At 35.9% G+C, this 23,729-nt stretch overlaps 1 long non-coding RNA gene across 1 annotated transcript in view; it reads right to left on the reverse strand.

The window, feature by feature from the left end:
• LOC132418325 (uncharacterized) overlaps positions 1–23,729 on the reverse strand; it is a 230,681-nt gene that overhangs the window by 113,151 nt on the left and 93,801 nt on the right. The window lies entirely within an intron of this gene.

Genomic DNA, 23,729 nt, shown 5'->3' on the forward strand with positions numbered 1-23,729 from the left:
AACCAGGCCCGTGTCCTTAGCTTTGTGCCATGTATTGCTAATGAATGTAATAGAAGTAATGCTAATAAGTATAACATTAATATAAGTCAGGTTTTATTACATTTGGCAATTTAATAAGCCTTACCACTATTGTGTAAATAAGTAGCATGTATAATATCATCATTTTATAGATAAAGGAATTAATCAGTTCCCAAATATTACTACCTGGTAGTTCAGCATTCTTTCCTCTACATGTCAGTGCTTTCTAATATTGAAGTCTGCAATAACAAGTTCAGATTAACATGCGTTTATTCACCAAATATTTCTTGAAAGCTTACATGTTCCAGGCACTGTACTGAGACTGATGAAAAGGATCACATTTTTAAATAGAAGTAAAAGTATCATTTAATGCTTTCACCACTAACTTGCGGATGGCCTTTCTAACAAAGTGGCTTCTAAGTAGAGACCTGAGGGAAAATGATGATGTATAGCTGGTACCTTGGAGAAGAACCTTCCAGACAGAAGAAGGCAAAGGCCCTAGGCTAGGCTTATGTATTCTGGGTTATAGGAATCATAGATTGGTCAGCGTGACTGGAGCAGAATGATCCAGTAGTAGAATAATAAGCATTGAAGTAAGAGAGGTAATAGGTGACCAGACCATGTACAGTACAGCCTTATTAGGAATTTGGGTTTTTTTCTATTCAAGATGAAAAGCCTTTGGCATTTTCATCAACTGAAAGACATGATCTGGCTTAAAATATATAGTAGGGGATCAAGCGTGTAAGAAATAATCATTGGCATTATTACTTTAGCAAGTATTTTCCAGCTGCTCAGATGTTTTTAGAAACATTTTTAACCACCTGACTTTCTAATAGCTTTTTAAAAATAGTTATCAGTACTCAGACTTGTGAAATTTTCTACCACTTCAGGTTTAGGTATAGCTTTCTTCTCTTCACTTCCCTTCCCTTATTTCAAAGGAAAGATAGCTTAGATGCTAGATAAGGGTGGGTGCAAGAGGGATACAAAAAAGAAGGGAGGAATTAACAGTATTTTATCTGACAAAATAGGGAGTTAAGAGAAACTGTTTCTGGTTGGTAAAACAAAAAAATGGAGATTTGAATACTCATTTTGAAGGAGAAGAGGTGCCTGGTGTAGGAACTCAGAATAATGATATACTAAGTCAAGTCATATATATATATATAACAGGCTAAGTCAAGAGTCAACATCTGACCCGCTCCCTACTATTGTAAATAAAGTTTTATTGACCATAACTACCCTGTCTGTTTATGTATTGTCGATGGTGCCTCTCACACTGCAACAGCAAAATTGAGTAGTTGCAACAGAGTCCTATGTCCCTCAAGCCTAAAATACTTACTTTCTTACCTGTTACATAAAAAAAATTGATGATAACTTCTGCACTAGATTATGCTGCAATAAAAATTTAGTCCCAGAAATAAAGGGGCCTACCATAACAAAGGATTTTTTTCTTGTGCACATCATTTTCAACACAGATCAGTAGAGACCCTGCTCCATGTTGGCATGCAGAACTAAGCTGCCTGAGTATCCACCATCTTATTATGCCTACATATCAGCACAACGTTTCAGGGTTTTCCATAGTACAAGGAGAGGTCACATGAAAATGCCATGCCTTCTTTTGAATGCTTTGGGTTAGAAGCAACACATATTACTTCTGCTCATAACCCATTAGCCAGCACTAAGCACATGGCCCTGATAAACCTCAAGGTGGCTTGAAAGCATCATCTTCCATGTAGTTTTTCTGTGTGCTCAGAAGGAGAGGAACTGCCGATAATAGAAATATCTAGAAATATTTAGCATAAATGACATAACAATATTGAGACGAGGATGGAGGGATAGGAGTGGGAGGCTGCAAAAGACCTAAGTACACATCAGTCATTGCAGGGAATCAGTAGATAATGTCTAAAGTCAATAAACAATGGTGTAACCACATTATTTAGAGATAAGGAATTAACAGCAAGAAGAACTAATAGAAAGTCAAGAAGGTGGTTTCTTCTGGCGCACAGAACTGGGGGAGCAGTGGTGTGGGCATAGGACTACTGGGTGTCATTACAAACTCTTCTATAGTCCTCAAGAGTATTACTTATTTGTAACTTAATGCATTATTACTTGGATGCTTTATTTAAACTGGATCACTCTGGGCATGAATATATAATCCGTCCATAACAGCTTACTGTTAAGATCTAGTGCCCTGATCTTACCAACGGGTTTCTCTTTTTCCCATCTAGCCCTCCTCCAACCTATTCTCCAATTTTTTGTCAAAATGAAATTCTACTTACTCTCTTAAATTTACCACTGTCTAGAGTTTCTGGAAAAATAAGTTATAAACTCAGTGATGTGCTGGTAAATGTTTATCAACTAGCTCTCAAAAAAAAAAAAAAGCCCTGATTTGTATTGTTTGTATCTATTGTGTAAATACTACCATCATAACTGATTTCAAAGTACCAACATGATGTCACTAAACACAGAGTTTGGAGAGCTGCACAGTAGCACACCATGATATAATATCCACCATATAGATACAATATAAGTAAATATCCTCAATAGCATTATAATAGTTAAATGGAATAAAATAATTAGGAAATGATTAGTTTTTTATAGATATTATCTTGGCTTTTCATATATTCTATTCAATTGCATATTCTACATAATTTAATTTTAGTTAAAAATTATCTAAAATTAATATTTTTTAATAATCAACTAGGTCATGGAATTCTAGCACACCACTGTACATCTTCTTAGTAAGGTCCACAAAGCCCTTCATAAGCAAACCCCAAGCTTAGCTTTCCAGCCAATTCCATTCAGCATTCAGATCATAAATAATGATTAATGATTCCCTAAGTATACTGTTCTATTTCCTTATTCTGTGCATTTATTCTAAATTTCCTCTGCCTGGAGGGCCACCCTTTTTATTACAATAATGGGAACTCTTAATAGTCATACAAGATTCAGATGAGGAGTGATGGCAGTGAAAATAGTGGAATCAATACCTCCAGAAATTTCCTCCTTAGTAAAAGCAATGAGAAAACTAGCATTCAAGCATTATAAGAATCACCTCTTTAAAAACTCTGGAAATTAACAAAAGACTAGTAACAATATGAGAATTATTTAATCAAGAAAAATGTTTGAATGCAGGTAAGAATGGTTAGCTTTGTGTTTTACTGAATTGCCCTAGTTCAATACCCAGTCCTTCAGCTCCATAGGAGCCTTGAAAACCAGCAGCCTGCATTCACAGTGAAAACCAGTAGGCTGGCAGCCATTGGAGGGACAGAATACTGTTGGATCTTCTTCAAAGCCACATTCCCAGATATATGTCATTATCTGATGTTTCTGGTATCTCCCTGGAGGATCCCACTTGTAAGGTGGTCTGTATTTGACCTCATTCAGAGCTCACCTACTAAAGAAAGCCTTTTCCTTGGAGTTTGAAGAAAATCATTAAAAATAATTGTTTAAATTCAAGACTGTCTGAGGAGGTGGAAGCAGCTGGAGTGAACAATGGACTAACCAAAAAGCTTAAAAAGAAAAGCTAAAGAATGAGGTCACTATAAAGACTTAGAATCTAGTAGGCCAAGGGTATGCATAGAGCTAAGCCTATGGCCAGGGCTTTGTGCATGTTCTGGAAAAACCTAAGAAGACCCTATGACCTCACTTCTGCCTGACCTTGAGGTTTTGTACAAAGGGAAAGTGAAGGATAAGGCAGAGTTGTTAATTGCCTGGCTCAGTGTTAAAGGCATGCCCCAACATACACACAGAGCCCTTTGGCAAAGACCAGGAGACTTATTGTTTCCAACCATTTAAAACAACTTCTGTCCAATCATTAGTTGACAACTAGTCTGAGTAGAAACTTTAATAGTCACACATGACTAAGAATAGATATCTTAAAGAATTAGTTAAGAAAAGTCACTAAACAAATGAATGAACAAGAACAACAATAAACAGCAACAACAACAAACCCTGAGGTAAAGGAAGAATTTGATTTCCAGAGTTGCTACACTATATTATTTAAAATCTCCAGGTTTTGACAAACAATCATAAGACAGGCAATGAAACAAGAAAGTATGGTCCATATGGGCACTAAAGAGCAATCAAGAAAAACTGTCCCTGAGGAGCAGACATTGGACTTATTAGAAAAATTCTAAACATATTCAAAGAACAAAAGATAACCATTTCTAAAGACATAAAGGAAAATATGAAAGCCATATCTCACCAAACAGAGCATATCAAAAGATAGAAATTATTTTTAAAGTACCAAATAATAATTTTGGAGTCAAAAAGTATAATAACTGAAATGAAAAACTCACTAGAAAGGTCACTAGCAGATTTGAGAAGGCAAAAGAATCAGTGAATGTGAGATAAGTTAATTGAGATTATCCAATCTGAAGAACAGAAAGAAAAAAATGAAGAAAAACGAACAATACACGGAGACCATCATCAAACATACCAAAATATGCATGCAGAGAGTGAGAAAGGGGTTAAATTTTTTTGAAGAAATAATTGCCAAAAACTTCCCAAATTTAATAAAGAATATTAATCTACACATCCAAGAAACACGGTGAACTCCAAGTAAATAAACTCAAAGAGATCTACACTCAGTCACACCATAATCAAATTGACAGACATAAAAAGAGAATCATGAAAGCAGAAAAAAGAAGCAACTAATTTTCTGTAAGCAATTCTCAATAAATTAACAGCTGTTTTCTCATCAGAAACCATTGAAGATCAGAAGGCAGTAGGATGACATATATAAAGCACTGAAAGATAAAAGCAGTGAACTCAGAATTTATATCCATCAAACCTATCCTTCAAACTGAAGGAGAAATTGACACTATCATATAAACAAAAACTGAGACAAGTCATCACCAGCAGACATGCCCTATAATAAATACTAAAGGAAGTCCTTTAGCCTGAAATGAATGGAGGCTAGAAAGTAATTCAAATCCACATTAAGAAATAAAGAGTAGCAGTAATGATTACTACAAAGATAAATATAAAAATAGCATAAATATTTCGGGTGTAACTTTTAAAATCCTTTTTGTGAATTATTATGAATCCATGTTGACAGGCATGTAATGTAAAAACATATAATTTGAATTACCATAAGAGCACAAATAGGAAGGAGGAAACATAGCTATATAGGAGCAAAGATTTTGTATACTATTGAAATTAAATTGGTATCAATCCAAACTACATTGCTGTTAATTAAGGTGTTAATTGCAATCCCCAGAGAAACCATTAATAAAATAAATTTAAAATATATTATAAAAGAAATGACACAGGAATTAAAATTATACACTATAAAAATCTATTTAACACAAAAGAAGGCAGTAGTGGATCAACAGAAAAACAAAAGAAACATAATAAAATAAAAAACAAAGAAATATAATGTACACATGAAATATATAAAGTTATGAACCAATGTTACCTCAATAAAAAATAAATCTTAAAAAATAGTAAAATAGCAGACACAAAACCTACCTTATCAGTAACTATATTAAGTGTAAATGGATTAAATATTTTAATCAAAAGGAAGAGATTGGCAGAACAGATTAAAAATAATCCAATTAAATTCTGCATACAATAGATCCACATGGAAAAAGATATTCCACGCAAGCAGTAACCAAAGCAAGATAGAATGGCTATAGACAAAATAGATTTCAAAACACATATTATTATTAGAGACAAATAAGGCTATTTTATGATGATAAATCTGTCAATCCACCAAGAATATATAAAAATTATGAAAATAATTGTACCCAACAACAGAGTCCCAAATACATTAAGCAAAGACTGACAGATTTGAAAATAGATATAGACAACTCAGCTGTAATAATTGGAGATTTCAATATACCACTTTCAATAATGGACAGAAAAACTATGCAGAAGATGAACAAAGAAATAGAAGACTTGGACAATGCTATAAACCAAATAGACCTGACAGAAATCTATCAAACACTGCATGCAACAATAGCAAAATACACATTTTTCTCAGGTGTACATTGAACATTCTTTAGGACAAACCATGTTTTTAGGCTATAAAGCAAATCTCAGTAAATTTACATACCATGTATATTCTCTGACCACAAAAGAATAAAATTAGAAATCAATAAATAAACAAAATTTGGGAAATTTGTATAAATTAAATAACACACTCAAGTAACCAGTGAATCAAAGAATAAATCATGGGTAAATTTAAGAAGCACTTTGAGATGAATGAAAATAGAAATACAACTAACAAAAAGTAATGGGATTCAGCCAAAGCAGTGCTTGGAGAGAAATTTATAGTTGTGAGCACCTATGCTTTAAAAAACTCAAATAGGCAAGGATGTGGAAAAAAGAAAACACTTGGGCATTGTTGCTGGGAATGTAAACTGGTTCAGCCATGATGGAAAACAGTATGGAGGTTCCTCAAAAAGTTAAAAAATAGAACTACTATATGATAGAGCAATTCCACTTCTTAGTATTTATTTGAATAAAATGAAAACACTACCTCAAAAATGTATCTGCAGCCCCATGTTCTCTGCAGCATTTTTTAAAATAGCCAAGACATGGAAATAACCTAAGTGTGCATAGATGGATACATGGATAAAGAAACTGTGGTTATATTTATTTAATGAAATATTATGCTGCCATAAAAAAGAATTAAATTCTGCCATTTGTTACAATGTGAATGGAACTTGAGGGTATTATGCTAAGACAAATACTATATATATATATATCTATATATCTATATCTATATATATCTATATATATATAGTGGAGGGGTGGGGGACACAAAACAGGTGAAAGTGGTCAAAAGGTACAAACTTCCAGCTATAAGATAAATAAGGAAAAAAACCCAGCAACCTCAAATCAATAACCTAAACTACCACATTAAGAACTTATAAAATAAGAGCAACATAAACCCTAATCAAGCTGAAGGAAGAAAATAACAAAGACTAAAGTAAAAATAAATGAAATACAGATTAGAAAAACAACAGAGAAAATCAAAACCAAAAGTTGGTTCTTTGAAAAGATCAACAAAATCAACAAATATTTAGCTAGACTGACCAAAACAGAGGATTCAAATTACTAAATTCAGAAAATAGAGGAAATGAGACATTTGTTCACACAAAACTTATACACAAGTGTTCACAGCAGCATTATTCATAATAATCAAAAGTAGAAACCACCCAAATATTCATTAACTGCAGAATGGATAAAAAAAATATGATGTATCCATACAGTGGAATATTATTCAGCTGTAAAAAGGAAAGAAGTTCTGACACATGCTACAACATGTATGAGCCTTGAAAAGATCAAGTCAAAGAGGCCAGACACAAAAGGCCACATATTGTATAATCATATTGTATATACATACTGTATATACATATTGTATAATCTTTTCCACGTCCTATTTCCTATTTTTTCTTTCTGTGACTACTTTCTCACAGATTCAGCACTGTCATGATTTAAAGAGTAATTGGAAGGACTTATCACTTTTTCTACAGAAGACAGGAGTAAATAAGGAAGCAGAACATTTAGTCTAGTCTCATCTGAGATCTTCTATGTGGGAGTAACTGAAGCAGTCAAAGGCATGAACTTCCATAGACCCCTTTCACCACATCTACCCACCCAACTGCATCTGTACCATATACCACTCTCCTTTGATCTTGGTTACTCTGGATGAACCATTCTTACTTCTAGTTAAGGCCACTTTCTCCACTGAAACATTAGATGCCATCTTCTCTTGCCAGTTGAAGGACGTTGCTTTAGCAATTATCCCTTTATTTCCAGTATCATCAGATTCTCCCTCTCCATTGAATTATTTACATCAGTATATAAATACACTCTTCCCATATTACCAATCAACAAACAAAAACCATAAAAAACCTTTCCTGACCCTACTTCCTTTTACTCTCTGCCTATTCTCAAGTAAACCCACTCCAATCAGAATTTCACCTTTATCAGTCCATCTAAACTGTTTTTATGAGTGTCACTAGTAATATCCACATTGCTAAATCCAATTTCAACTCTCAGTTCTCATATTATTCAACCTCTGTACAGCATTTGACACAATTGCTTATTCCCTCCTCCTTGGAAAACTTTCTTCACTTGGGTTTCAGGACACTGCTCTCTTCTTGTTTCCTCTTACTTTTCTTGTCTCTCCTTCTTAGTCTTGTTTGCTGGTTCCTCCTCTTTTCCCTGACCTGTAAATGATAAAGATTCCTAGGGCTCAAGACTTAAATGTCTTCTTTATCTGTAAGCGATCTTATTCATTCACATGACTTTAGATACCATCTCGATGCCAATAACTCCCGTGTTTATTTCTCCGGCATATACCTTTCGCCTGAACTCAACATTCATATCCCTAACACAACTTAACACACGCCCCAAACCAAGATTGCATTTCTGCCAAAACCTTCTTCACTCTGTCTTCTCCATCTCGTAAATAGCAACATCTTTCCAGTTGCTCAGGCCGCAAATATTGGAGTTACCTTTGAGTCCTCTCTTTCTCTCACTCCTTATATCCAATCGGTCAGGAAACCCTGCTGGTTCTACCTCCAAAATTAATCTGCAATTCATCCACTTATCATTATCCTAGTTGCCAATATGTTGATCCAAGTCACCATCATCTCTTGTTTATACTATTGCAGTAGCCTCTTATCTGGAATCCTGGTTTCAGCCATTTCCCTCCTTCAATCTGTCCTCTACACAGAAGCCTCTTATCTGGAATCCTGGTTTCAGCCATTTCCCTCCTTCAATCTGTCCTCTACACAGAAGCCACATTGGTCCTGATAAATTTCAAGTGAAATCAAGTCATTCCTTTTTTCAAAACACTCATCCTCAGAATTAAAGCCAAAGCCAAATGCTTCTGTGATCTGCCCACACCAGCCCTCCTCATTCACCCCCAGCTACCTCTGTGAACTCATCTCCTACTACTCTCCTCATTCACTCTACTCCAGTTTCACTGGCCACCTAAATTTCTTCGCATACTCTAGGCACATTCTCACTTCAGTGTCTTTGAAGTTGTTTTTTCCTTTTCTGGAGTTTTCCTCTGAATGTTTCTCTCTCTCAAATCTACTTATTCATCCCTTTTCCAGCTCCATACTTTAGTCCCTAGCACAGATTTACTGGTATCTCTTCCTTCCTTCCTTCCTTTCTTCCTTCCTTCCTCCCTTCCTCCCTCCCTCCCTCCCTCCCTCCCTCCCTTCCTTCCTTCCTTCCTATTCTGCGGTACGCAGGCCTCTCACTGTTGTGGCCTCTCCCCTTGCGGAGCACAGGCTCCGGATGCGCAGGCTCAGCGGCCATGGCTCTCGGGCCCAGCCGCTCCGTGGCATGTGGGATCTTCCCTGACTGGGGCACGAACACGCGTCCCCTGCGTCGGCAGGCGGACTCTCAACCACTGCGCCACCAGGGAAGCCCATTGATTTATTTGTGAATAATAAAATATTTTAAATGGATGACAAGATCATCAGCAACTCAGCAGTCCTGGTAAATACCAATTGTCCCAAGAATTTTCCTGGTCCAGTTTTCCATTACACTTAATGGTGCTGTCATCCTCCCATGGGTCTATGCTCCCAGTGCGGCTGTTATTGTTGATATCCCCTAGCTGACAGACCTGTTCTCTGTTCCATTCCACATATGCCTACTGAAAGTATGATTATCACCCAAGTCCCAGTTGAAATGCTTCCTCTTCCATGAAGCATGGGCAAAACTTTCAACTAGAGATTGGCTTACTTCTTTTAAACTCTTATATTGCATTGTTGTTCTCTTGTAACATTTCACTATGAAACATAGGGAGGAAATTGTGGTGAAGTGGAAATGGCATTTGGACTTAGAACATGAAGGCCAGGGATTCATATTCTAGCTCTGTCATTTACCAAATCTGTGACCTTTGGCATCAAACTTTGTCTATATGGGCCTCATTCTCCTCACCCCCGAGATGTGGGTGATAACCCCTAAGTGGAGTTGTTTTGAAGATCTCAGTAGCTAATATATGGAGAAATATGTAACACACAACTTGAAATATAGCAGATAAATAATTATTAAAACACAAGGCTCATATATTTTATCAAATTGAAAGTCTCTTGATAACCAGGGTCATGTCAATTCTGCTTTACACAGCTCTACCGCAGACCTAGTTAGGATATTGCTTGGTCTGTGGTAGTTACACTCAATGTTAAAAGAATTAATTTCTTTAAAAAAAAAAAACTGTTGCCCAATACTGAAGACATGTTATCCTGTGGCTTATTCCCAAATCTTCACTTTGCCACTTTAGAATAAAGGTGACTTATCACATATACTGTCTTTGATTTTGGTTGTAAAAGATGTGTTTCAGGAGAGTAGATTGTACTGATTTTTCCTACACGATCATGGCATGTGATGATGATATATTTTATGTGTTAAAAGACTAAGTAGGACCTCACACCCTTTGATCACACACTGTTTATTTTTCATTTACACCACTGCTCTCAGAGCTACTGTGAAGGGAGCAGTAAGATAGTTGTATAACAAACCAGAAATAAGTTTTATTTAGAATGTAAGTTGGCTAATTCCTCGATTCAACTTTTTTCTTTATCTGTGATAACTGTATTCGCATTTATAATATGGAAAACTTATAAATTATACTTTTCTACCTGAAAGAAGATTGAAAGGAAAAGAGTAATATGAAAGATGTAATTATAATGTGCCAAAATAGGATCATTGCAAGTTGTTCTCTTTTTAAGAATTTATTTTGGATGACATTTAAATTAAACTGCATTTTAATTCAAGTACAAAGAAGGAAACCCACATCACTAACTAGCTTTGCCAATCAACCTGTCAATATACTAATTATCAAAAAGTTTAGCAAGGAAGAATTGTCCCCTTGCAATTCTTGTACCCTGGCCCCAGACACAAAGGCAATTACTTTGTTCAAGTTGTCACCTTGTGACTCAAGTTTGAAATGCACTCCTCCGCAGTGTTAATAGGCCCTATCCATGAAAAAACTTGTAAATTTTGGTAGCTATAGAAATGGCATTTCTTAATTTTAATAGATTCAAATCCTTTAAGGGAACAATTCTCTGTATCCCTAAACTGATCCTATGCATAAAAAATTGCAAGCAATAAAATAACCATGTAAAACCAATCATAATAGCTGTCATTTATTAGACAACTACCAGTTTTAGATTTTTAAATGATATCTTTAATTTCCAAACTCTAAGAGACAAATACTATGTCCCATTTAATAAGTAAGAAAGTGAGGCTCAGCTAAGTTAAGGAAACTCCACCAGGTTGCATAGTAAGGAAGTGCATAGCTTAGTCAGCTTTTACTGACTAAAGCCCTTGTTTTTTGTATTATGTCAAAACCAGAAAAAAAAATTGCTAGCCTTATTCGAAGTGTATATTACTTATGAAACAACTATGGGGTATATAGTGACATCTCCCCTTTCATTCCTGATATTGGCAATTTCTGGCTTCTATTTTTTCTCCTAATTGATGGAAAAAATCTTTAAAACTCATCATAAATACTCATCATTTTAGGCCCTATGCTTTGCATAGATCCAAATTTTTATGTGGTATATGTCATTTTCCTTTAATCTGAAGAACTTCCTATAACATTTCTTACACTTCAGGATTGCTTGAAAAATTCTCTCTGCTTTTTTGTTTTGTTTTGTTTCTGAAAGTTTCTGTATTTCTTCATCTCCAAAATATATCTTGACTGGATGTAGACATCTAGTTTGACAGTTTTGTTCGTTGTAGCACTTCATAAATTTTGTCAAAGTGTCTTCTGGCTTTCATAATTTCTGACAAGCAGTCTGTAATAATTCTTCTTATTCATCTACAGGTAATGTGCCCTTTTTTCCCCTCCTGCTTTAATTTTATTTCTCTACTTATTTTAGCAATTTGATTATGATGACTTACTTAGGCTTGGGTTTCTTTGTGTTTACTCTCCTGTGGCTAACTGAACTCCTTGGTTCTATGAATTTATAGTTTTTTAATCAAATTTACAAAATTTTATCCATTTATCCTCAAATGATTTTTCTGCTTCTACGTTTCTCCCTTCTCTTTCCTGAACTCTTCATATACACATATTACATAATATGGCATCATTTTACTTATCCCTAGTGCTCTGTAGATTTTTTAATAAACCGTTTTAGGATAGTTTTAGATCTACTCTAAACATATGAAACTAGTATAGCAAGTTCACATACAAGAAAATCCCACAACCTGTTTTCCCTATTGTTAACATTTTACACTAGTCTGGTGTATATATCATAACAAATGAGGCAATATTGATTTATTATTATTAACTAAAGTCAATACTTCATTCAGTATTTCTTAGGTTTCACCTGTTGTCCTTTTCCTGCTCCAGGATCTCATGCAGGGCACCATATTACATTTGGTAATCTGTCTCCTTAGGCTCCTCTTAGCTATTTCTCAAACTTTCCTTGTTTTGTTTTTTTTTTTTTACATCTTTATTGGAGTATAATTGCTTTAAAATGGTGTATTAGTTTCTGCTTTGTAACAAAGTGAATCAGTTGTACATATACATATGTTCCCATATCTCTTCCCTCTTGCGTCTCCCTCCCTCCCACCCTCCCTATCCCACCCCTCTAGGTGGTCACAAAGCACCGAGCTGAAGTACTGGTGAGGTATTTTGTAGTATATCCCTCAGCCGGGATTTGTCTGATGCTTTCTTATTATTAGACTGAAGCTATAAGTTTTAGGAAAGAATACCACAGAGATGAACTGTTTTATTCTCACAACATCATATCAGGGCTACATGATACCACATGATATATCACTAATGACATTAACCTTAATTACCTAGCCAAAGTAGTGTATGCCATGTTCTCCACAGTAAAGTTACTAACCCCTCCCTTTCCATATACTATTTTTTCAAAGCAAATCATTAAATGCAGCCAACATTCAAAGAAGAGGGGAATTAAGTTCTACCTCTTGGAGTAGGGAGTAATCAATGTAAATTATCTGGAATTTTTCTGTATAGGAGATTTGTCTCTTTTCATCCATTTATTTATTTACTCAGTAATTTATTTATATCACTATGGACTCCTAGATATTTATTGTATAGTTTGCATTACAATTGAATACTGTTTTATTAATTTTGTTATTTATTATTTTGTTATTTATTATTTTGTTATTTATTATTCCAGCTTTGACCACCATATATGGTCAAAGGGGTGCTTTGTGCTGGTTTCTATGTCCTTTGGACATGCCCCCATTCTTTTGCTTTAGATTACTTTGTGGCATTACCAGATGCTCCAGGTTTATATTGTGTAATTCCTGCCCCAGCCCTAGAATCAGCCATTTCTTCAAGAAGCCCTGATTTATTTTATTAGAGAATGATATTAGAAACCAAATTCTGTGTCCTAGGTCTCTTGGTCGCTAGTGAGTTGTCATCAGTTCTAGGCTCTCTCAACTGATACAATGAGTGAGTATATGTATATATACACAATTTTGTATGTACCCATACCTACAAATATTTCTAAATGTATCTATATTAAGCTAAATATGAGTTTATACTGATGTCTCAGCTCTAACCCATCACCATATATATCATTCTAGCCTTTTGCCCTGCTTGTCTAACTTCTCATTCCAAAAGTGAGAAACTGAGTTCCCATAATCCATCACCTATTTGTTTAGGTGTCCAGCTCCAGTACACATAGATGTCGAGTAGTTTTAGAATTGTTAGCCTGTACCCCAACGGGAAATAATGTCATCCAATAGACTGCAGTGTTTATGTAAATTCTCTTGCTTTTAGTCTCATAGTTTCCATTCATATTCACCTTTACCCCCACCCTCCTCAGTAAGGCTATTTAATACATTTGTAATACAGTCAGATTCTGTTATCACAATCTGAATTTTCTATTTTTGCTTTAGTTTAGATAGTTTCTATATTTTTTTTCTCTTGCAGTGTCTAATGTTCTGGTAATTTCATCCACTTAGTTTTTAATTTCAGATAGTATATGTTTTATTTCCAAACTCTCATGTTTTGTTTTCTATTTCTCTCGTCACTGTGTTCATTTTTCTTTAAAATGTAGAGCATAGTTATATTATTTTAAATAATTATGTTACAGCCCTCATCAGCAAATTGCATCATCTCTGATCTCCACCTGTTTATGGCTCAAATTTTCCTGTTCAGTTTGTTTTACTAGGCAGTTAAATGAAGATTTTGATTTTAAGGATTTTTTTATTTGATTTTTTTTGGATCATGATTTTAAGGTTTTGGATCTTGATTTTAAGGTTTGTTTTTAAGCTTTAGTAGGGTGAGTCCGGAGTAGCCTAAGCTCTTGGGCAAGTCTACTGATTGCCTAAAGGATTAAGTGAGGTCTCTCCATTTTCAGTGGTAGGATTTTGAAGATATTTCATCCCTATGTGTGGGAAATTAAACAAACAAACAAACTGTCCTTGACATCTGGGAACTTGTCTGACACAGCTCGGTTTCAGTGCTGTTAGAAGCTGGCCTGGCACTCATAGCTAAGCCATATTCTCTTCTGGGACATAAACAATCTCACAGAACACCAGCTTCAGACCATGATAAACTGAGATAAAACAGGGCCATTTTGTCTAAGCACAAAAATAAGATCACTGTGTAATCCAAAAAGTACGAATATACCCCTCTCCCTGCTTGTTTTTCTAACTACAGATTTATATGTGCCCTACTCTGCCCTCCTTCTATATAAGATTTATTTTAATATCAACTCATAGAATTGCCTCTAGATCTCTAGATTTCTGACCAAATCTAGACCAAAGCCTTACTTCCTTAGACTCTTTTTCAAATCACCCAACCAAAGCCTAAATCCTATAATCGGTTCTTTCTAACACCCTCTTACTGAGATGCCCTGGTGTTCATTCGCCCTCACTGCGATGAATAATAAACCTGACTAACACCATACACAAAAATAAGCTCAAAATGGATTAAAGACCTAAATGTAAGGCCAGAAACTGTCAAACTCTTAGAGGAAAACAGAGGCAGAACACTCTGTGACATACATCACAGCAAGATCCTTTTTGACCTACCTCCTAGAGAAATGGAAATAAAAACAAAAATAAACAAATGGGACCTAATGAAACTTCAAAGCTTTTGCACAGCAAAGGAAACCATAAACGATACCAAAAGACAACCCTCAGAATGGGAGAAAATATTTGCAAATGAAGCAACTGACAGAGGATTAATCTCCAAAATTTACAAGCAGCTCATGCAGCTCAATAACAAAAGAACAAACAACCCAATCCAAAAATGGGCAGAAGACCTAAATAGACATTTCTCCAAAGAAGATATACAGATTGCCAACAAACACATGAAAGAATGCTCAACATCATTAATCATTAGAGAAATGCAAATCAAAACTACAATGAGATATCATCTCACACCGGTCAGAATGGCCAACATCAAAAAATCTAGAAACAATAAATGCTGGAGAGGGTGTGGAGAAAAGGGAACACTCTTGCACTGCTGGTGGGAATGTGAATTGGTACAGCCACTATGGAGAACAGTATGGAGGTTCCTTAAAAAACTACAAATAGAACTACCATAGGACCCAGCAATCCCACTACTGGGCATATACCCTGAGAAAACCATAATTCAAAAAGAGTCATGTACCAAAATGTTCATTGCAGCTCTATTTACAATAGCCAGGAGATGGAAACAACCTAAGTGTCCATCATCGAATGAATGGATAAAGAAGATGTGGCACATATATACAATGGAATATTACTTAGCCATAAAGAGAAATGAAATTGAGTTATTTGTAGTGAGGTGGATGGACCCAGAGTCTGTCATACAGAGTGAAGTAAGTCAGAAAGAGAAAGACAAATACCGTATGCTAACACATATATATAGAATCTAAGAAAAAAAAATGTCATGAAGAACCTAGGGGTAAGACAGGAATAAAGACACAGACCTACTAGAGAATGGACTTGAGGATATGGGGAGGGGGAAGGGTAAGCTGTGACAAAGTGAGAGAGTGGCATGGACATATATACACTACCAAACGTAAAATAGATAGCTAGTGGGAAGCAGCCACATAGCACAGGGAGATCAGCTCGGTGTTTTGTGACCACCTAGAGGGGTGGGATAGGGAAGGTGGGAGGGAGGGAGACGCAAGAGGGAAGAGATATGGGAACATATGTATATGTATAACTGATTCACTTTGTTATAAAGCAGAAACCAACACACCATTGTAAAGCAATTATACTCCAGTAAAGATGTAAAAAAATCAAAAAAACAAAAAAACCTGACTTCTTCATTTACACGTGTTCCTGGAAGGCAGTGACAGTGAGTTCTGGAAAATTTTCAGCTAATGACTCACAAGGAGTCATTCTTTCTCAGGTGTCACGAAACTCATCCTACAAATGTGTTAATTAGTAGTCAGACAAAGATTCAAAAGGCCTCCATGAAGATTTCTGGAGTTCTTTTTCTGGATAGCTCCCTCCTCTCCATTATTCTGCTATGCAAATTCCAATTATTTCAACCTACCTGAATTCTAATAACTACTCTTCAATTTAGTGAAACAATAGTGGTTTACTTGGGTTCCTTTTTCCTATGCCACAGTTCAAAATTTACCTCCCGGTAGGGAGCTGGAGTGATTGTAGAGCTCACCTTGTTTGTTTCCCTTCTCTTAGTGATCACAGCACTAATTTCTATACTGATTTCTGAAAAGAGATTATTTCAAATGTTTATTTTCTAATTTTCTTTTTTTTTGTATTGGGAGGGAAAGTTTTGGATTGGTTATTCCTTCATGGGCAGAAATGGAAGCTCTTTGTTTTTTAACATTGAATCATACCATATATATGTATTTGCTATTTGCTTTCCCCACTTCAACTCTTTGAAAACATATCAAAAATATATTGTAGATAAAATTCTTCACTGTATTTAATACCTGGTTAATATTTTATAAGATATAATGATTATTATATATATAATCAATGCACTTTTAATGAACATTTGTTTCCATTGTGTATGTTGGTGCATATGGTACCTTTTTTGCCCCTACACATAATGTTGCATTATTGTATTTATTCTGACATCCATATGCCCAACAAACATTCATTGAAATGCTATGTGCCAGGCAGGATGCATTAAAATGATCATGGTTCCAACTGCTAAAACCATGAAAAGTTAAAAAAAACAAAAAACAATGTAATTGGCTATTTCTGAGAAATGTACTTTAATTTTCCAGTGTTGATTTTCTGTAACAGCTATTAGAACTATAGTTTATGTATTTTGGTGGATCTACTTTAAATATCTCCAAAATATCTTATTTCTCTCAAAAACGTATTTTAAAACCATAAGTTTATACATACGTTGTGATTTTATAAGTGTAACTTCAAATGACCTTTCTGGATAGTCTGTAATTGGGAGAGTCAGATCTATTTACTCCATACATTTAATTTTCTAATACTCTATTTAGGGTATTGATGGAAGCAATGGGCTCTAGGTAGTTTGGGGCAGTAGGTAGTATGTGGTTAAATAAAACAAATGAAGAAGAAGAAAACCAAAAAACCTTGAAACTTTTGATTAAAGAAACACATTCACTGGACTTTCCTGGCAGCGTAGTGGTTAAGAATCCACCTGCCAATGCAGGGGACACAGGTTCGAGCCCTGACTGAGATCCCATATGCCGTGGAGCAACTAAGCCTGTGTGCCACAACTACTGAGCCTGTGCTCTAGAGCCCGTGAGCCACAACTACTAAGCCCGCACCACAACTACTGAAGCCCGTGTGCCTAGAGCCCATGCTCCGCAACAAGAGAAGCCATCGCAATGAGAAACCCATGCACCCCAACGAAGAGTAGCCCCTGCTTGCGGCAACTAGAGAAAGCCCGCACGCAGCAACGAAGACCCAACGCAGCCAAAAATAAAATAAATTAAAAAAAAAAAAGAAACACAATCACAAATTTTCACATTAGTCAGCTTTGAACTGTGGGATGAGAATGGCATATAAGGAACCAGAAAAGAATTATAGCCTTTTCTTCCCTCTTGGTAATTTCTTCTCTGTGCTACCTAAGTCAGGGAGAGGGCAGGCTTAGAAAAAGGAAAACTAGCACCTTTAATTAGTGGGAAACAGATAGTTTTTTCTCACTAGAAAATGAAGAACAAAGGCAAAGGTGTTTAATATGAAACTGGCTTTGAAACATAAGCCACAATCATAATTCACCATTCACTGTATTTAAAATGTTACTCTAAGACTTCTAACATTACTCATTACAGTTTATATTTATGTGTCAATGAAGAATTACGGGCTTTGAAGAAAAACGTTTAAAGAATGTTTGAGTAGAACTGTACTAATGTCCCTTTCAGTTAGTTATTTGCCACCCAACTTCCTTTCTAGTTTATGAAATCCTGAGTCTGTATTCTTTAATATATCTTGGGAGTGAAGATATATTCGGAAAAATAAAATGGGGAGCAAGTAGAAAAGAATCCAATGAAATAAATCATTGTCCCAGGCAACTTGAAATATTAAGTCAGCAATATGAACAAGCTGTCATTTTTAAGTGCTTACTGTGTGCTAGGCAGACCATAGCTTTAAGCAATATCCATTTTTCCCCAGGTTTATTGAGATATAATTCACATACAACACTGTGTAAGTTTAAGGTGTACAACACGCTGATCTGATACACATACATTCCAAAATGAGTACAACTAGAGCATTAGCTAACATCATATCACACTATTGCCATTTCTTTTTGGTGGTGAGAGCATTTAAGATCTACTCTCTTAGCAATTTTCAAGAATACGATACACTATTATTAATTACAATCACCATTAATCTGATAACTGGAAGTTTGTACTCTTTGACCAATATCTCCTCATTTCCCATCCCCCTTCCCCCAGCCCCTGGTAACCACCACTCTGCTCTCTGTTTTTATGAGTTTGGCTTTTTTTAGATTCCACATGTAAGATCATGCAGTATTTGTCTTTCTCTGTCTGACTTATTTCACTTAGCTTAATGCCTTCAAGTTTCATACATGTTGTCACAAATGACAGAATTTCCTTTTTTCTCAAGGCTGTATAATACTCCATTATATATTATATATTTATCATTATATACATATATAATATCACTATATATGTACCATAATTATGATTATGATACTACATATCACATTTTCGTTATCCATTTATCTGTTGACAGACACAGATTGCTTCTTTTTTGTTTCTTTTGCTATTAAGTACTATGCTTTTTAATCTTCAAACCAGCTTTATGAATTACATACTCTTATTATTCCCCATTTCACACATGAAGTTATTGAGGCTTGGAGAGGTTAAGTAGCTTGTGTAAGGTTATGCAGCTAATAAAAGGTAAAGCTAGGTTCCAAACCCAGGTCTGTGTGAATACGCCATCTTAATTCTGTCCTCCCATGTTGTGTTGCCTCTATATGGCATCTCTGTAAAATTCTTAGTCTTTTTAAAGGGAATAACTGTTTCCTATAGCTAACTTCCATTGAATGTTCTCAGGAGAAACATCTTACATAATGCGTATGACTTCTGGTTCTAATGTGCAGAGCTGAGGCAAGACGTGGTTAAGAACTTGAAGACTCCACTTAATGTCAGCTCTGCCTCTAATTGCTCTGCTGCTCCTGATTGGTACTTGACTTTTCTACCCAGGGGCAGGAAATAAGGTTCCTATTACGCTAAGATCAATAATAAGACCTTTCCCAATATCCCATCATCTACATGGGTTTCAATGCCTTCTACTCTACAGAAGAGGAAACATATTTTCTTTACGTTGTGCCAATTGCTATGTAAGCTCAACAGATACCAAGGCAAATACGGCCCTTTTCCTGAAGAGTAGTTCACAGCCCACTAGAATAAACAGACATTAAAACAAATAATTAAAATTGATGTGTCATGGCCTATAAAAGGCAATGTTTAGTAGAATTCAGAACAGAGAACGAGCAATTTTGTGAGAAAGAAATCAGAGACGGCTTCAGATAAAAAGTGATGTTTGATCTAGATCCAAAGGATACTAATGATAATAATAATAAAAATATTTGCTGAGTGTTTGTTATGGGTCAAATACCCTGGTAAATGCTTTATATGCATTACTTTCTTTAATTCTCCCATCAAAACTATAAGCCAATTACAATTATGACTATTATTTTACAGACTCAAATTCACACCGTCAGTAAGGGCAAAATTGCAATTCAACGCCACGACTCCTCGTTTATCAATAAATATATATTATTTCAGGAGCTGTTCTAGATTGGTTGTTCTCAACCATCTCAACCAGGGCTAATTTTGCCCCCAGAGGATATTTGGCAAAGTCTTGGGACATTTTGGGCTATCTCCACTGAGGTGTACTGCTGGTATCTAGTGGTTAGAAGCCAGTGATACTGCTAAATATCCTACAATGCACAGGACAGCCATCCACAACAAACAGTCATCTGGCCCAAAATGTCAATAGTTGGTTAACAAATCCTGCTTATGTTGAAAAACCCTGTTTTAAATGTTCAGGGTACAGCAGGAAAATAATGGCCCTAGGATCAATCATCCTACACTCTTTTAGGTACAGAGAGAAGACAAACAAAATTGATAAAACTATATATAATATAATGTCAGTTTGTGACAAGTGCTATGAAGAAATATAAAGCAGAGTATGAAAATGCGGAAAATATATGCTAATTTAGAAAGGGTGGTCAGAAAATACCTCTTTGTGAAAGTGACACTAGAGCAGAATGGAATAGGAAAAAGCCCTGTGGATGTCTAGGGAATAGAAAGTGCAAAGGCCCTGAAGCAAAAGCATGCTTGGCATATTCCAGGAATAGAAAGGAGGACAGTAAGTCTACAAAGAGGTGAATGGTGCACAGAACGCTAGAAGATTATGACAAGGAGGGAGTGCAAAGCCAGATCATGTTAAGACTTTGTAATCCATGATAAAGAGACTGGAATTTATTCTGAGTATAGAAGGTAAATAACATAATGAGATTTGCACTTCTTTAAGAAGAACGCTGTAGCTTGCATGGGGAGGACAGACCATCTGAGAAACCCCTCTTTCCATTAGTACATCTGGCTGAGAATCCAGACCAACATCCTACTAAAAAGAGATTAAAATGCTGAATTAAAAACCACCTTCTTAAAAACACTGGAAAACTGGAAAGCTAGTAAGAATTTATCAAGCCAAAATATAAATGAAGACAGGATTTCTGAAACCAATGAAACTAATTTTGTTGCCAAACCTGTAGAATTTGAGCTTTCTTTGTATGATCTAAGAGGCTGCAGGTAAAAAAGGCAATGCCTAGGACTTTCACAAGATGGAGAGTCTAATAGGAGACCCTACTTCCATAAATGTTAGACCCCATAAATTTACAACTTCGGTGTAAAGGTGATCTAGAAGTAAACCTAACTTTGCTCCACATATATCGCTATTGGACAGCAAGGGAAATTGCCTTAGAAATGCATACAGATGAAGGAGGGAGACGCATAGATTTTGTAGCTTACAATTCCTCTCTGGGGCTGTTCAATCCTGTTCTTGAATGCATTTCCTCAGTTTTACATTGGATTCCTGCTGGGTCTTCCTGTCCTTATGGATTGGGAGGTCTGACAGGATCCAGCTCTTAATGTGCAGCTCTGGCTCTGTGATCGCTTGGAGTCCCATGGTTAGATATTCTGACTCTACCATCCAGTGGAGTAGCACAGCAGGAGCTGCTTTTCAATGGTTTATAATTCTCTGTTGCAGATGGCATAAACTTGAGATTAGCATCTGAGTGGAGAGCTACAATATGCACTACACCAGCCTACCATGAGTTGGAGAGTTGTGCTAATTGTAGATAATGTCTGCAAATCGTGCCATGACATTTGAGATCTTTCAATTTTGCAGTATTTCCCATTAGAGATCCCTTGCAACTCTAAAACAATCTAACAAATTCCATTTCACTAACCGTCTAATCTATGATCAACCCAAATGAGATTACTTCCTGTTGTATTAACTTGGCTGCTACTTCTACCTTTCTTACATTGTTCCTCCTTCCTTTAATCCTTTACCCTTCCACTTTCTCCCCATGTTTAAGTGTTGCTGATCCCTAAAAGGCCAGCAAAAGTATTCCCTAAAGCCCTCCCTAATGCTTCTAGTTTGTCTTCTCTGAATTCTAATGGCACTTCATCTTATACGTTCCTTGCTTTAGAGTTATTTGTATCTATATATAACATCTACTAGACTGCTAGCTCTTTGGTGGAAGGCTCTAAGTTTGACAAAGCCAAAGAATTATTCAGTACACAGAAACAAGCAATTTACACTCCTTGAATAGCTCTAAGTACTCGGACGTGTTTCCAGTCCTCTCCATTATTAAGGGAAATAGATGGGAAAACAGGGCTGTGAGGAATATGTATGAACCAATACAGACAGTAAAACCTGAAGCATAGATGGAAAGGAACAAGATGTGTTAAATGGGCTCCTCAAGGGACCCCTTTCTTTCTTGGCACATACTATCCAGCTTAGTTCTTCTTCATCTCCCATTTGAAAGTATGGGTACCAGAGCAGAACTTTGCCTCACGTAGGTCAGCAGGAACATACAGAGTATTATCAACTGGATTTTATGGAGTACTAAACTCAGGCAGTAATGACGACAGGTTCTCCATGTCATCTGGTAAGCCATCACTACGCCTCAAAGTACAAATGTGCTCATGGGGGCTGAACAGCTCTTCCTATGTCACATTAGGCATATTCTAATGCAAAATCAAAGTTAAAATTCCAACATGGCTAATAAGGAAAGTATTGAAATTTGTAGACGGAGAAGAGAGAGATGAGGGGAAATATTTCAATTATCAGGTAAGTATCACAGAAGGGTGGTTTCTTACAGGTTCCAGAACCTCACTGTGTTAACATATTCAAGAAAAAAGGAATAATCAGTCTCCGGGGACAGACACATGCAAACTAAACTCATCTTCGTTAAAGCAGAAACTTCTCTGCCACTTTAGAAATGGGAATTCTACCAGCCTAGTAGACTACCAATATGGAGTCACATAATAGAACCACAAAATGTCTGAACTGAAACATTTAATCACCATATTAAATTCTCTCATTTTATACAGAAAAAAACTGAGACAAGGAAAAGGGATGTGATTTGTGCAAGGTTACAGAGCTAGTTTGTGGTAGAGCTGGAGACAAAACTCAAAATTCCTAATTCATAAGTCAGTGAAATACAGCTGTAAATCATTATCAATTCAACACATATATGTGGAGCACCTGATAGGGGTCAGACACAATAAGTCACAAGCAGCAAAATGTGATGTGAGGGGCTGACTACAGCACACTGACACTGTCATTTTCCTGATGAAGGACCAGCAGCTGACTAGCTTTTCTGCATAGCCAAGTCCTACTTGAAATTCTTTCCAACAGGGATAATAACAGCAAAAGCTTTTTATCAACTTCTCTTTTAACTCATTTAAAAATCTCTCGTCTCTATACAAGTGCTGACCAATAGAAATGCAACATAAGCTATAAGTGCACATTAAAATTTTCCAATAGCCACACAAGAAAAACATTTAAAACATTGAAATTTATTTAATAGTATATTTATTTAAGCCAATATATCTAAACTATTATCATTTCAACTTATAAAAGAATTTAATAACATATTACACATTATCTTAAGTGTACAAAGTTTTCAAAATCTAGTGTGTATCTTATACTTACAGCGCGTCTCCATTTGAACTACATGTCAAGTGTGCGATAGCCATGTGTGGCTAGTTCTAGCTGGTTACTACTGTATTGAACAACACAGCTGCATG

Source organism: Delphinus delphis, chromosome X, assembly GCF_949987515.2.
Source record: "Delphinus delphis chromosome X, mDelDel1.2, whole genome shotgun sequence".
NCBI classification, from domain to species: Eukaryota; Metazoa; Chordata; class Mammalia; order Artiodactyla; family Delphinidae; genus Delphinus; species Delphinus delphis.